Source organism: Macaca mulatta, chromosome 3 (genome assembly GCF_049350105.2).
Source record: "Macaca mulatta isolate MMU2019108-1 chromosome 3, T2T-MMU8v2.0, whole genome shotgun sequence".
Classification (NCBI taxonomy): Eukaryota; Metazoa; Chordata; class Mammalia; order Primates; family Cercopithecidae; genus Macaca; species Macaca mulatta.
Window position 1 is genome coordinate 17,430,694 of NC_133408.1, and position 13,355 is coordinate 17,444,048.

A 13,355-nucleotide genomic window follows, 5' to 3' on the forward strand; every position below is an offset into this window, starting at 1 on the left:
CCTACACCCCGATGTTCCACTAAGTTATTATAAATCTTAAATGAGCAAGTGGCAATAATCTCACACTAACTCATTCAGAAGATGAAAGGAAGTCATATAAAGAAAATTATTTCACTTCCACACTCCTTCTCTCAGGCTTCTAGCAGGTGTACATAGGTGTGTTTTGGTGTTGAGTCCGCCATCTTTCAAAGATAAGGGAGAATCTCGGAGAATGGGTGAGAAGTTGACCCTAAATCCCCTACATCACTAAAACAAAATTATCCCAACCTGAAAATGCTTACTTCTGGACTTCTAAGTTGACATAAGTTAGTCAATCACAATTTTTTAAGGCAAAATGTTATTTTGAACAAAAACATATTTTAGAAACACTTTTCTGTTGTTAAATATTACATAAGTGTAGAAAGTTAAAAAACAAACAACTCAGTGAATTATACAATGATAACTGACATAACTACCACTCATCTCAGGAAATAAGAATATGGCAAGTCATCCCAAAGATATTCACATTTCTTCATCCAACTATAATCCCATTTGGTTAATCTCAAAGATTAACTACTATCCTGACTTTTGTGGATATTATTCTCTTTATTGTTTTGCGTTCAAATGCTATACATCTAAGTCAGACACAATAGTCTTGTTGGTCTTCGATTTTTCCTCAACTTACTGAAATTATTGCTGTTGTTATTTATTTTAAATGTTTTTTAACTTCTTCAAAATTTATTTGTTGACAAAATGGGATCCAAAGTTATTTTATCAAATGAAATATACTTAACATGGGAGCTATAATATCAAGAGCTCATTTCCTTTCCTACTTCATATTTTAAGTTGAAATATATTGATACTTTAATATGTTACTATTTTAAAATGTAGTCTGGTACTGCTATTGTTTTGTTTTGTTTTGTAATTTTTTGAAAGAAAATGAGGCATCTTTTATTTGAAATACATATAAACAAGTTTGAGATTTTGCTGAAGATCTGTTGTGATTGCTAGTGATTTACAGGTCAGAACCACTGGAATGGCAATTAACCACCATCTGAATACCTAAGCATGAAGCCTAATACCATAAGCATGAAGCTGAATCATAAGCATTAAACCTGGCAAAGAAGAAATAACCTTTGAAGAACAGAAAACTTAAATGCGTAGGTTTAAATATCTAGTTATTCTTGTTCCACAAATAGAATATAATATTTTACTTAACCTTATACTGAGTTGAATCAGCAAGGTTAGTGTTAGGCAGAAATGCTGCCAGTTGAAAACACTGCTGCATACATGTTCATGTATATGTGGCATAAAATAGTATTTCACTTGATATCACACATCTATGAGTAGAATGGTAACTTTTCTCTGAAAATTTGTAGCAGTTACAGATTTTTCTGGTGATAGTTTAATCAAAGTAAAGTTGGAAATCACTATTGAAATAAAATTGTTCTAACGTAACTTTTGACATTTTCTATAAAGCTAGTAATGACATGGGTTCCTGACTTAGAAACTTGAAGTAGGTATAGTACACCCTTTAGGCTTTCTTAAATTATATTAATGTAATAAACTGACATTTGTTTAAAGTTATGTGGAAAATGTAAAAATTCAGTATCATCAGCTGACCAATTCTTATGGGGGAAAACCAGAATTTCTAAATAGGCAAGTTTCTTCAAGATTGGAATGTAATTTGAGAACCAGATTTCTGAAATCATCTATCCCACTACTCATTTGACATCAGCTCTGGGACTTCACTAGAACCATAGTAAGTACCCCCTAAAACACTGATGTTCTTATCGGCTACCTTCTCCACTTCTCTTCTCTCCACTCGTATTGAGCAAATACTCATTTTCTGTTACTCCTACATTCACATTCCAGATGAGAGGCTTTGTTTGGTTTTAGCACTCGCCATCCCACATAAGGTATCCTACAAAGGTTTCACCTTTGGCCACTTCATAGATCATTGGCTGATATTGAGTCAGTTGTCCATCCCTGGTTCAATTGGTTGTAACCTGAGGGGTAAAGCCATGTGGGACAGAGTATGATGTTCTAGGACAAGAGGTTGGCTGGGCTGCTTTTCTCAGCATGACAATATCCGAACATCAGCTTCCCAGAGTACAGTTGGGTTATTCATAATTATTGTCACATTTTTCATTTTATACAGTTAGGAAAGCCTTGGTTACTTGAAACCATGATTAATAACAGCTAAAACTTAAATTATAAGGAAATACTCTGGCCATGAATTTCAAAATATGTGTTTCCCAGAGTTTTGATCTAAATGGTAAGCTTTTACAGAAGTATATGAGTGCTGGAAGTCAGGGATCCATTAACATTTACAGATGCTTTATTAATTTTGTAACATTTAAAAAAGCAAGAAGAAAATCTACCACTTATGTAACAAAGATATTTTTATTTAACTGTGTATTACTAGGCACTGTGTAAAGATATTTTTATTTAACTGTGTATTACTAGGCCTACAAAAAGAGCTCAATAAATATTTATATTAATAGTAAACAAATGAATGGCTAAATGAACAATTATGGCTTTTCCACATTTATTATATTATTTAATCATCACAACCATCATTCATTTATTGTTAAATATCCATTGAATACACATTATGTGCCAGGCAGTTTGCAATAGACATTATTGTTGCTGACTTCTTGTTGTGATGTTATTATTAGGGTTTTTATCCCGATTTGCAAAGGAAACTAGGAATTAGAGAAATTGCAAAGCATGCAAATGGAAAAGCTGGAATTTTATTTCTCAAACATTGAATCAAGTCCCAGAATTTAAAACTGACTCTCCAGTGTGGTAACAGACCAGTGCCTCTTTCAGCTCCAGGGTACTATTGTGCTCATGCTTGTCTTTGTAAGATAGTACCCTTCCCTCACGTACTTAGCCATCTTGCTTGGTTCATTACTATTCATCATTTCAGGAAAGTCTTCTCTGCTTCTCAAATTAAGTCCCACGTTGTACACTTTCATTGCATTCTAAAACTCTTCTTCAAAGCACTTGTCATATATGCCGTAACTAACTCATTTTTGCTTTTTATTTATTTTTTTCAAATGATCCTAGTATAATGTAGGCCCGATGAAGGCAAAGTCTATATATGTCTTACTCCTAACACAGTGCCTGGAAAATTCTAGGTGCCCAATAAGTAGATGTGAGTTGGGCAAATGAATGTGTTAGAAAGAACAGAAATTGAGAGGTCAAATGGATGAGTTCAAATGTGATCCTGAGCAAATCGCCCAGTCCATCTGGGTCTCATTTCCTTTGCCTGTATATTGGGGGGAAAAAAGAAGTCTACCTGATTATGAGAAAAATATGGAGTTTAATTCTTGATACATAGTTGGTAGTCGGTGAATATTTTATTTTCTCTAATATGAAGTGTAAGTTTATCTTGTTTTTACTACTGAGATACAAGACAACAGGACCATTTATTTTAACAAAGCTATGAAAATCATAAGCATGAAGCCTGGCAAAGAATAAATAACCGTTGAAGAACAGAAAACCTAAATGTATAGCTTTAAATATCTAGTTATTCTTTTTTTCACAGATACAATATAATCTTTCACTTAACCTTGTACTGAGCTTTTAAAATGATACAAATAGTCAAAACACAAAAGTCAGAGAATAAGATTTAATAAAGAAGGCATCCTCCAGTCCCCACCCAAGTGTACCTCTTCTAATTAAAACCCAAATCAAAATTGTTTACTAACTCTTAATTTTCTAGAAACCAGCAATTGCTTCAAGCAATTGTGTGTGTGTGGCACCCATGATTTGTGTTGGGTGGTGGGGTTAGGGGGTGGAGGGGTGTCTTAGGAAATACATACATGATATGAGAGCAGTGCTTTTCAAACTTCTTATTTTATTTTATTTTATTTTTTGAGACAGAGTTTCATTCTTGTTCCCCAGGCTGGAGTGCAGTGGTGTAATCTCAGCTCACCACAACCTCCACCTCCCAGGTTCAAGCAATTCTCCTGCCTCAGTCTCCCGAGTAGCTGGGATTACAGGCATGTGCCACCACACCCAGCTAATTTTGTAATTTTAGTAGAGTCACGGTTTCTTCATGTTGGTCAGGCTGGTCTTGAACTCCCGATTGCAGGTGGTCCACTTGACTTGGTCTCCCAAAGTGCTGGGATTACAGGCATGAGCCACTGCGCCCAGCCTTCAAACTTACATATGAAAGTCATCTGGGTATCTTGATAAAATGCAGATTCTGGTTCTGTAGGTCTTGATTTGGCCTAAGATTTTGCATTTCTAATAAGTTCCTCTGTGGTGTCATTGCTGTTGCTTCACAAGCCACACTTAGAATATTGAGTTATTAATAAATGAGCCATCTGACGAAAATTTGGGGAAAACTAAGATTCCACCCCCTTTCATTAGAGTGTGGATGGAAACTAGCTAGATGAACAAATGAACAAATGAAACTACTAGATGAGAAAGAGTTAGGTACCAAAATTTATTTTGACCCTTACGCTTTGACAAGCAATTTTGAGAATGTGATATCCAAAATCATTACAAAAGAAGTCAAAAGTATATTTAGCTTTTTAAATTATTTACCTTGTTCTTGAGGTTGAATATAAGAGCAATTCAAATTTAAAAGTATTCTAAATTCAATGCAGTTTGTTTCAACACACACTTGTTTGTGGATACTATACGCAGAGGATTATGCTGAGCATTTGGGGGTTTGACTATATAAATTATACATGGTCCTTGACCTCTTATACTTCACCAAGGGAGAAGTTCTCATAAATAACTCAGTCTCAAGGAAGACTGTGATAAATACTAAATCAGAGAGATAAACAAAGTAGCATATTATTATGGGAAAGAGAGATTCGTGCGCCCTTGGGATGGCTGGGATGAAGTTTCTCGGCAGAGGCAGAATTTGAATTGATCTTTGCAGGACAGGTAGATATGCAAAAAAGGCCTTCTGGCTTAGAAGTGAGAGAACACAGGGTTTATTCAACAACAGTAGGTGAAAAATAGCCCTCCCATGAAGACTGTGTGGCAGAGAAACCGTACTCACGGGCAAGGCTGGAATAAAGGAGGAGACATGTGGCGTTTGCTTTCATTACCACGTAGAAACAGCCAAACATCTTCCTGTAGTGAAATATATTTGTTCATTGACATGGCTGAAAGATAAACTGTGCCAATACTGTGAAGAAGAGCTGAGAGACTAGGTTAATGATTGGCAGGGTTAATAAAGAACCACATTGGCATGAAGAAGGGAGGAAGATGTCAAAGTATAAAGGAAGGAAGATAAAAAGAAAGTTTGTATAATATGACAGGAGTTACTTTTATACTCCTTTTGAAGAAGTGACCTCATTTTGAAAATAGAACAAAAAAACAGGAATTAAATATAAGAAGTGAGTTTTCAAGTAGTAGCGCTGTCAACTCATTCTAGATCTTCATTTGCCCTGCGTGGAGTATTGAAGCTACCATCTCCCGAAAAGGAGGGATGAAACTTGCAACCAAGCACATTAGAATCTTCAGAGGCCAGGATGTAATTCAAGTGGGTTTTCCTTCTTCACTCCAGACCAATTTATGCTACAGCCTAAATGGATAGTTAAACTCAAAATTAATTTCAGGCAAAACTTGCTTGAACAACACTGAGGTTTGTTTTCTTTCCGTATGCAAGAGCGAAACAGCCACATGACACTTTTAGTGGGATTGTGTTTTGTTCCTTTGAAAGAGGATCAAAGGCTTTTAACGTGTTCTAGCCATGGAGAACAATTATTCCGGGGTTATTAATGTCATTTAGGGTTTTTCTCTGATCAAAATAAAAACAAAAAGAATTTTTTGGGGGGGTGGAGGAGATGTTTTGTTTTAACATTGAGGGCATTAAAAGAATGTTACAATGTAAAACAGATGATTTTAAGGACAAAACAGAAGCAAAGAGGACAATTCTGGTGGACCAGAAGACAGAGCAGTCTCTCCTGAGCCTCTCTGATCCTTCAGTTCCCCCGTCCTGGCTATTTCAAAATTATTTTACTATTTTATTCTTAAAGCATCAGACTTTTTTTATTCAGTGACCTTTACTGTGGCCTATATCAAAGAGTTTCTGTCAGAAATTACACTGTCCTTCTAGGGTAATTCTGGAGAATTGATTAGGTAGACCATGAAGAGCTCCTCACACATGGTAAATTCTGTATAAATTTTAGCTTTCTTCTCTTGCTTTCAGAACATCAAGAGGTGAGTTTGGAGCTTAACACTTTGTAAGTACCTTGATTAACGCTGCGGTTAATCTCCATAGAAAGGATTAGGCTAATATAAAGAATTATATGTGGCTGTGCTCATCAGACGTCTTGTGTAGATAACACCCTCACGCTTTGATCACCTAATTGTATCTTAATACAGGCTAATTTGTTAGATTTTTGTAGGAAAATCCGTATCTGTAAATGAAAATTAGCTTTCAGCTAGCTTACTAGTGAAGTACAAAAGATTATTAAGCTGGAACAATTCATTCATTTTACAGATGAAAAAAATAAAAAGTATAATTATACATTATATATTATGTAATATATAATGTATATATATTCATAAGTTCTCACAAGATCTGATGATTTTATAAGGGGCTTCTCCCTCCCCCATCCTTCACTCTGCACTTCTCCTTGCTGCCACCATGTGAAGAGGATGTGTTTGCTTCCCCTTTCACCATGATTGTAAGTTTCCTGAGGCCTCCCCAGCCATGCTGAACTGTGAGTCAATTAAACCTTTTACCTTTATAAATTACCCAGTCTCGGGTATGTTTTTATTAGCAGTGTGAGAACAGGCTAATACAGTGTCCTCCAAGGAGTCTCTAGTCACCTGGGTATTTTTAGATGGAGCCATCTGCTCAAACAAGCTCCATTGTAAAGATCAAAGTATATTGCATTTCTTGTAACACAAAGGATAAAGGCTAAGTGGGATGGATACCCCACTCTCCATGATGTGATTATTCCACATTGCATCTCAGGTACCACGTAAGTATATACTTAATTTTTGTAAGTACCCACAAAAATTAAAAATAAAAAAGTTCAAAATTTGTAGCTATCATCATTTATTTCTTTTCTTACATGATATTGACTTTAAAGTTTATATAAACCCTGAGATTTTTCCTCTGGTAGTTAATAGACTAGCTTTTCTTCCTTAAAATTGTGGCTGCAGCCCAATGGAAAGTAAGAATATATACCTCTGTACCAGATGGGATGGTTTTGATTATAAGCAATAAGAAAACCAAAAAGGAAATTTATTAAATCCCAAAGCAAAAAAATTTAAGTTATAATGGCTCTGAGGTTAGTTATTTCAGTGGCTTCATACACCATCAAGGATCAAGGTTCTTGCTACATTTTAAGCTTTTTGAAATTGCTTCTCTCAAGAAACAATAGAGCCCCAGCTGTTATGTACAGCAAATCACAGACACTGGGCCTGGGAAAAGACTTAACTAAAAATAAATACAAGCATGCCATTCTCCTCATGGTGACTTCATCACAGCCTAGTTTATCTATGTAGAGGGTGGCTGCCACAGTTCAAGGTACAGATAATGGAAAAAATCCAAAAGAAGAGGAGGTCTACCTCAGTCAATGTCTTTCTATGAGCAAGGCCATCTTTCCCAGAAAATTCATAGTATATGTCCTTTATATCCCAGTGGCCTGAGTTGAATTTTATACTATTTACTGACTGGCCTATGAATGGAATATTCACAATTACCTTAGACCAGACATTCACCGTGTGGGGTCTGCAGATACCTGGGTGTCCTCAAAACCATTCAGGGTCTTGGCAAAATGAAAACTATTATTCTAATAATCCCGTGGTGTTATTTGCCCTTTTTGCTTTGTTGAGATTTTTGCAGTTAGTGCAAAGGCAATGGTGAATAAAATGCTTTGAATTTTACCAATAAAATGGCACCAAATTGCACAAGCAGTCACTGTGTTCTTCACTACCACATATTTAGTTTTTTAATTAAATTAGGCAAATAATTTAAAAGCTTGCTTTACTAGAAGAGACCTGATAAAGCACTAAAAAATATTAATTTATTAAACTTTGTCCCTTGATTCTTTTCATTATTTTATATGAAAAAAACAGAAAACATATATAAAACACTTCTGTTGCAGACTCAGGTATGGTGATTATGTTTAGGAAAGCCCTTGTTCTATTCTTTGAGTTACAAGCTGAATGATCTACTATTTTCATAGACCATTATTTTTCCTTGAATGAAAAACTGATGGACAAATTATGTGATTCAGACTTAAGTATTTGGCACACATTTTCTCAAAAATGAACGAATTGAGCCCATGACTTTGAGGGAAGCAACTGACACTATTTTTGACAATGATAAAATATGAGCTTTCAAGCAAAAATTTGAATTTGGGAAAGATTTTCTTTTTCCACCATGAGCTGGACAGCCTCCCAATCCTAACAGACTTTTTTGATGAGATTGATGATGACATTAATGAGTATGATTTCTTTTCACATTGTAAATGAAATATGTCAACATTTGGAAGATCTACATAACTCATTGAGCCAGTATTTTCCAAATGATGAATGCCTATTGTTACAAACTTATGCACAGGTAAAATATCCAATATAGTGCAAGAAATTTTAATTATCAAGATGTTTTTGATTTTCACAACACTATTGTTAGAAAATGGTCACTTGTTAAATTTTAGTGTTCTGTCAGATAAGAATACTGTAATTATATTAAAAAGCTATTGAATTATTTCTCCCTTTCCAATAACATTACTGTATAGAGGCCACTTGTTGTTAAGGGCTTTTTTTTTTTCTTTTTCTTTCTTCTTTTTTTTTTTTTTTTGAGACAGAGTCTTGCTCTGTTGCCCAGGCTGGAGTGCAATGGCACCACCTCTGCTCACTGCAACCTTCACTTCCCAGGTTCAAACGATTCTTCTGCCTCAGCCTCCTGAGTAGCTGGGATGACAGGTGTGCCCCACCACACCTGGCTAATTTTTGTATTTTGTAGTAGAGACGGGGTTTCTCCATGTTGGTCATGCTGGTCTTGAACTCCTGACCTCATGATCCACCCACCTTGGCCTCCCAAAGTGCTAGGATTACAGACATGAGCCACCGCACCCGGCCAGGGTTTCTTTTCACATTCTTCTGCCCAAACTACATAATACAGCAGATTGAATGCAAGGTAGATACAAGAATCTAGCTATCCTCTATTAAAGCTGACACTAAAGAGATTTGCACAAATAGAAAACAACGCCACATTTTTAGTAGGCAAAGCACATGAATAGATGCTTTTCAAAAGAAGACATGCATGTGACCAATGAACATGTGAAGAAAACAGCTCAGCATCACTGATCATTAGAGAAATGCAAATCAAAACCACAATGAGACACCCCCTCACACCAGTCAGAATGGCCATTATTAAAAAGTCAAAAAATAACAGATGCTAGTGAGGTTGTAAAGAAAAAGTAACGCTTCTACACTGTTGGTGGGAGTGTAAATTAGTGCACCCATTGTGGAAGTCAGTGTGGTGATTCATCAAAGACCTAATGACAGAAATACTGTTCAACCCACCATTGCTGCATATACACCCAAGGGAATATAAATCATTCTGTTAAAAAGACACATGCACATGTCTGTTCATTGCAACACTATTTACATTAGTAAAGATGTGGAATTAAATGCTCATCAATAATAGACTGACTAAAGAAAATGTGGTACATGTACAACATGGAATACTATGTAGCCATAAATAAGAATGAGGTCACATCCTTTGCAGAGACATGGATGGAGCTAGAGGCCATTATCCTCAGCAAACTAACACATGAACCAAAAAACCAAATACCACATGTTCTCACTTATAAGTGGGAGCTTAATGATGAGAACACATGGACACATAGAGGATACAACACCCACTGGGGTCTATCCAAGGGTGGAGGGTAGGGGGAGGGGGAGGATCTGGAAAAATAACTAATGGGTACTAGGCTTAATACCTGGGTTATGAAATAATCTGTATAACACACTGCCATGACACCAGTTTGCTGAAGTAACAAACCTGAGCAAGTGCTACTGAACTTAAAATGAAAATTAAAAGGAAGAGAAAACAATGCCACTGTTTAAACTAATTGTATTTGTTTTGGAAAATATGTCAGTTTTTTATAAAATGTTGTTTATGTTAATGTAATAATAATAGCCTTAGTTTGGTTACCAAATATTTAATGAATATTTTCAACATTTCTGTTTTCATTTCAAGTATGTTAAATATTAGATATAATCTAAAAGCTGTTTGGGGAGTACTCAGTTTTTGTGACTGGCAAGGAGTCTTAGGACAAAGAGTTTGAGAATCTATGGTTTAGTCCAATCAAGACTCACTTGTCTGTTCTAGAGACAAAGCAACCTCTCCTGAGGCCCATGACCACCTGGAGGAGGAAGGACCTGAAGGCCAGGCACTGTTAGAAAGGGGAAAGATGGCAGAGAGGATGCTGGGAAGGTAATCTGCAGTGTTTTCTGAAATCCTCTAGAGTATCACAGCATTTCTTCTGTGATGTCTTGAATTGTTAATGAAATCAGTGGTTTTCAAACTGTGCTTTTTGGAGGTTTTTCAAATGAAGGATGTTGGCAGGTGGAAATCAGACAGAGTTTCACCCCCTACTGCTCCAATCAGAACCACTGTAAATGTATCTCTTTTACTTATTAGGCTTTCTCTTAAGACTTTATTTGAGAAATAGTTCTAAGGAAGAAAAATGTTTGAACGCCACTGATTAAATATTTCTATTGTGAAAAATCTAAACTTTGGATATCTAAATCCACAAACTAGGTTAAACTTCCTAAAACTTAGATTACAGTATTATTCGTTATTCACCATCATATGTAAAACTTCAGAGCATGGTGCTTTATACTTAATTGCAATGCTGGTGAATTTTAAATAACTTTTAAAGTTACCATTTTCCCCTGTTTTTGCAGGTCATACCCCATACATTGATGAACTCTATAGTGGAGATCTTTGTGTCTTGGATATGAGGAAGGATATTGTCTGGTCATATTAGAGGGTCATTATTTTTATAATGAAGTGGTTGTACGTCATAATGGTTTAGGGACGTATTTCTGGGATTTTTAATAACAATATTGATTTTGAGAAAACATTTAATATTAAAAGATATTGCCAAAGGCAACTGATCTCCACAACTAGTCCATTGAAGTGGACAACTATCTGTATTTCTATTCTCCAGTGAGACTCTTGAGACTTTACAAGGCTGCTAGGAAGGGGTCAATGTAAAATTCGCTTAAATTCTTTTCAGGCTGTTCTTGAGGAAGATGACCATTACACTAGTCTACAGGGCGGGCATGCATTAAGGCAAAAATGCCTGTGCTAAACAAATTAGATAGAAACATTGCATTAGCCCTGACAAGGACCAATAATACATCAGGGTTGAATAATTCACTTCCGTGCTAAATTATTTTCTTGGCAACTTGGTAGGACTCAGAGCTTTTCCAAACCATGATTCTGAGTTTGCCCCCATCCTTTGCCATCTCCCCACTTTTTTTTTAAAACCACAGCAGATAGCCGGATAAGAGGATATTGAACTCTTTTGCCACCAAATCACATACTCACTATTATTATTTTCTAAATACTCATTTCTAAAAGGAAAGTGACTTTCAGGTTAGGAAATCATGATATAGATGCTAGGAAGAGAATATCAGTTATTTTTTAAAAATTATAAATGTCCCTTGGGGTAGGGACAATCTTTTTGTACTCCACAGCGCCTAGGATCTTCACATAGTTTACACTCATCATGTCTAATATTCAAATACTACTTACTGCAAGCCAGACACTATTCTCAGCACTTTACAAGATATTAACTCATTCGCTTCTTACAACAGCCAAATTCAGCCTACTGCTTCATTTGCATTTTATGAACGCAGAAGCTGAGGCTAAGTCACTTTTCCAGGTCACACAGTTAGGAAGGGGCAGAGCAGGGACTCCAAGCCAAGCATTTTGGCTCCAAAGTCCACTAAGTTATACTACTTTGAGTTACATTTAGAATGAAAGCTGTATGGGATAGTAAAAGGAAAATATGATTTTGCTTTTGGTTGGTTGTTGCTCTACGCAGCTCTCACTGAATGAATACAACTTCTTTTTGTCTTCTCACCTCAAATCAAAGAACCATAAGAGCTATTCACTAGATGAACACCTGGTAGTTAGATGACCTTGATTCTTACTTAGATTTGCAAAAGATTATTAATCAACATGTGTGGTAATGTTAAAAGAGCACTGGATACCAAGACTTTTCTACCTGACTTATATAGAGTATTGCTCTCAGAGTATATGCTTCAACATGCTTTCAGACTCACATGTTGATATGAGAATGGTCTAGTTTTAAATGTCCTGCTTTATGACCGTGACCACTCTCTCCTATACTGATCTTTTCCATGCTTCAACAATGCAGAGACACATAACTTTTGTAGTGGGAGGATGAAGATATCCAGCCACCACATGATCCCAGTGAAACATCTCTAATATTATCACCACCACCACAGATAAGTTGAGACAGCTCTGAAGATATTTATCTTTAATCATTTTAGGTCCAGATGTATGCCAGCATGTGAACAATTTCTAAAGATTATACCACAAAGTGCCAAAAATAGCGCACAAGGACAATCTCCAAAGTTTCAAAAAATTGATTAAGATTTTCTACAATTATGGCTTACCCATATCTTGCAGCTTGCAAATATCTCAGGTCACAAGTTTGAGACTGATGGTAGAGAGGCCTGTGTTTTTATCCTAATTCTCCCACTCCTTGGCATTATGATCTTATGCTATTGACTTAATATTCCTTCCCTTTAGTTTCTTAACTGTGAAAAGATAACACTGCTTACCTCTCAGGGGCGATATGAGTATTTAATGAGAGCATGAACTTAGAGTATCTAAAATATATTGCATTCTATTCACGTTATTCAATTTCTAAAAAAAAAAATACTACCCTTCTGATAGTATAATCTTTTCTCCCTCGAGACCACGTGCTATGATGGTAAATTTCAAAGGCATGGAGGATACCAGACGTGAATTTATATTAATACTAATCCTCCTCTATTCCCATCCCGCATTTTCAAGGGTTAATTAACATCATTATAATTATAGACAGGTTAGCTATTATCTCATTTGCCAGGTGTGAAATGGAGAAAATATCACTTTATTTAGTCCTCAGACCTAGTTTGCTGTCAGAGTCTTCTAGGAAATGTTTTATTTTAAAAAATAGAGCTTTATCAAGATTTGCTAATAGGAGCATGTGGCATAGGCCCCAGGCATCTGTATTTTCATGTGTCCCCAGATGATTATGACATAGCCACGCCTTCCACCGTCCTCTTGTTCCCAGACCAAACTGAGGGTTGGGCTGCTTATTTTCATGGCCTAATAATAAGATGCAGAT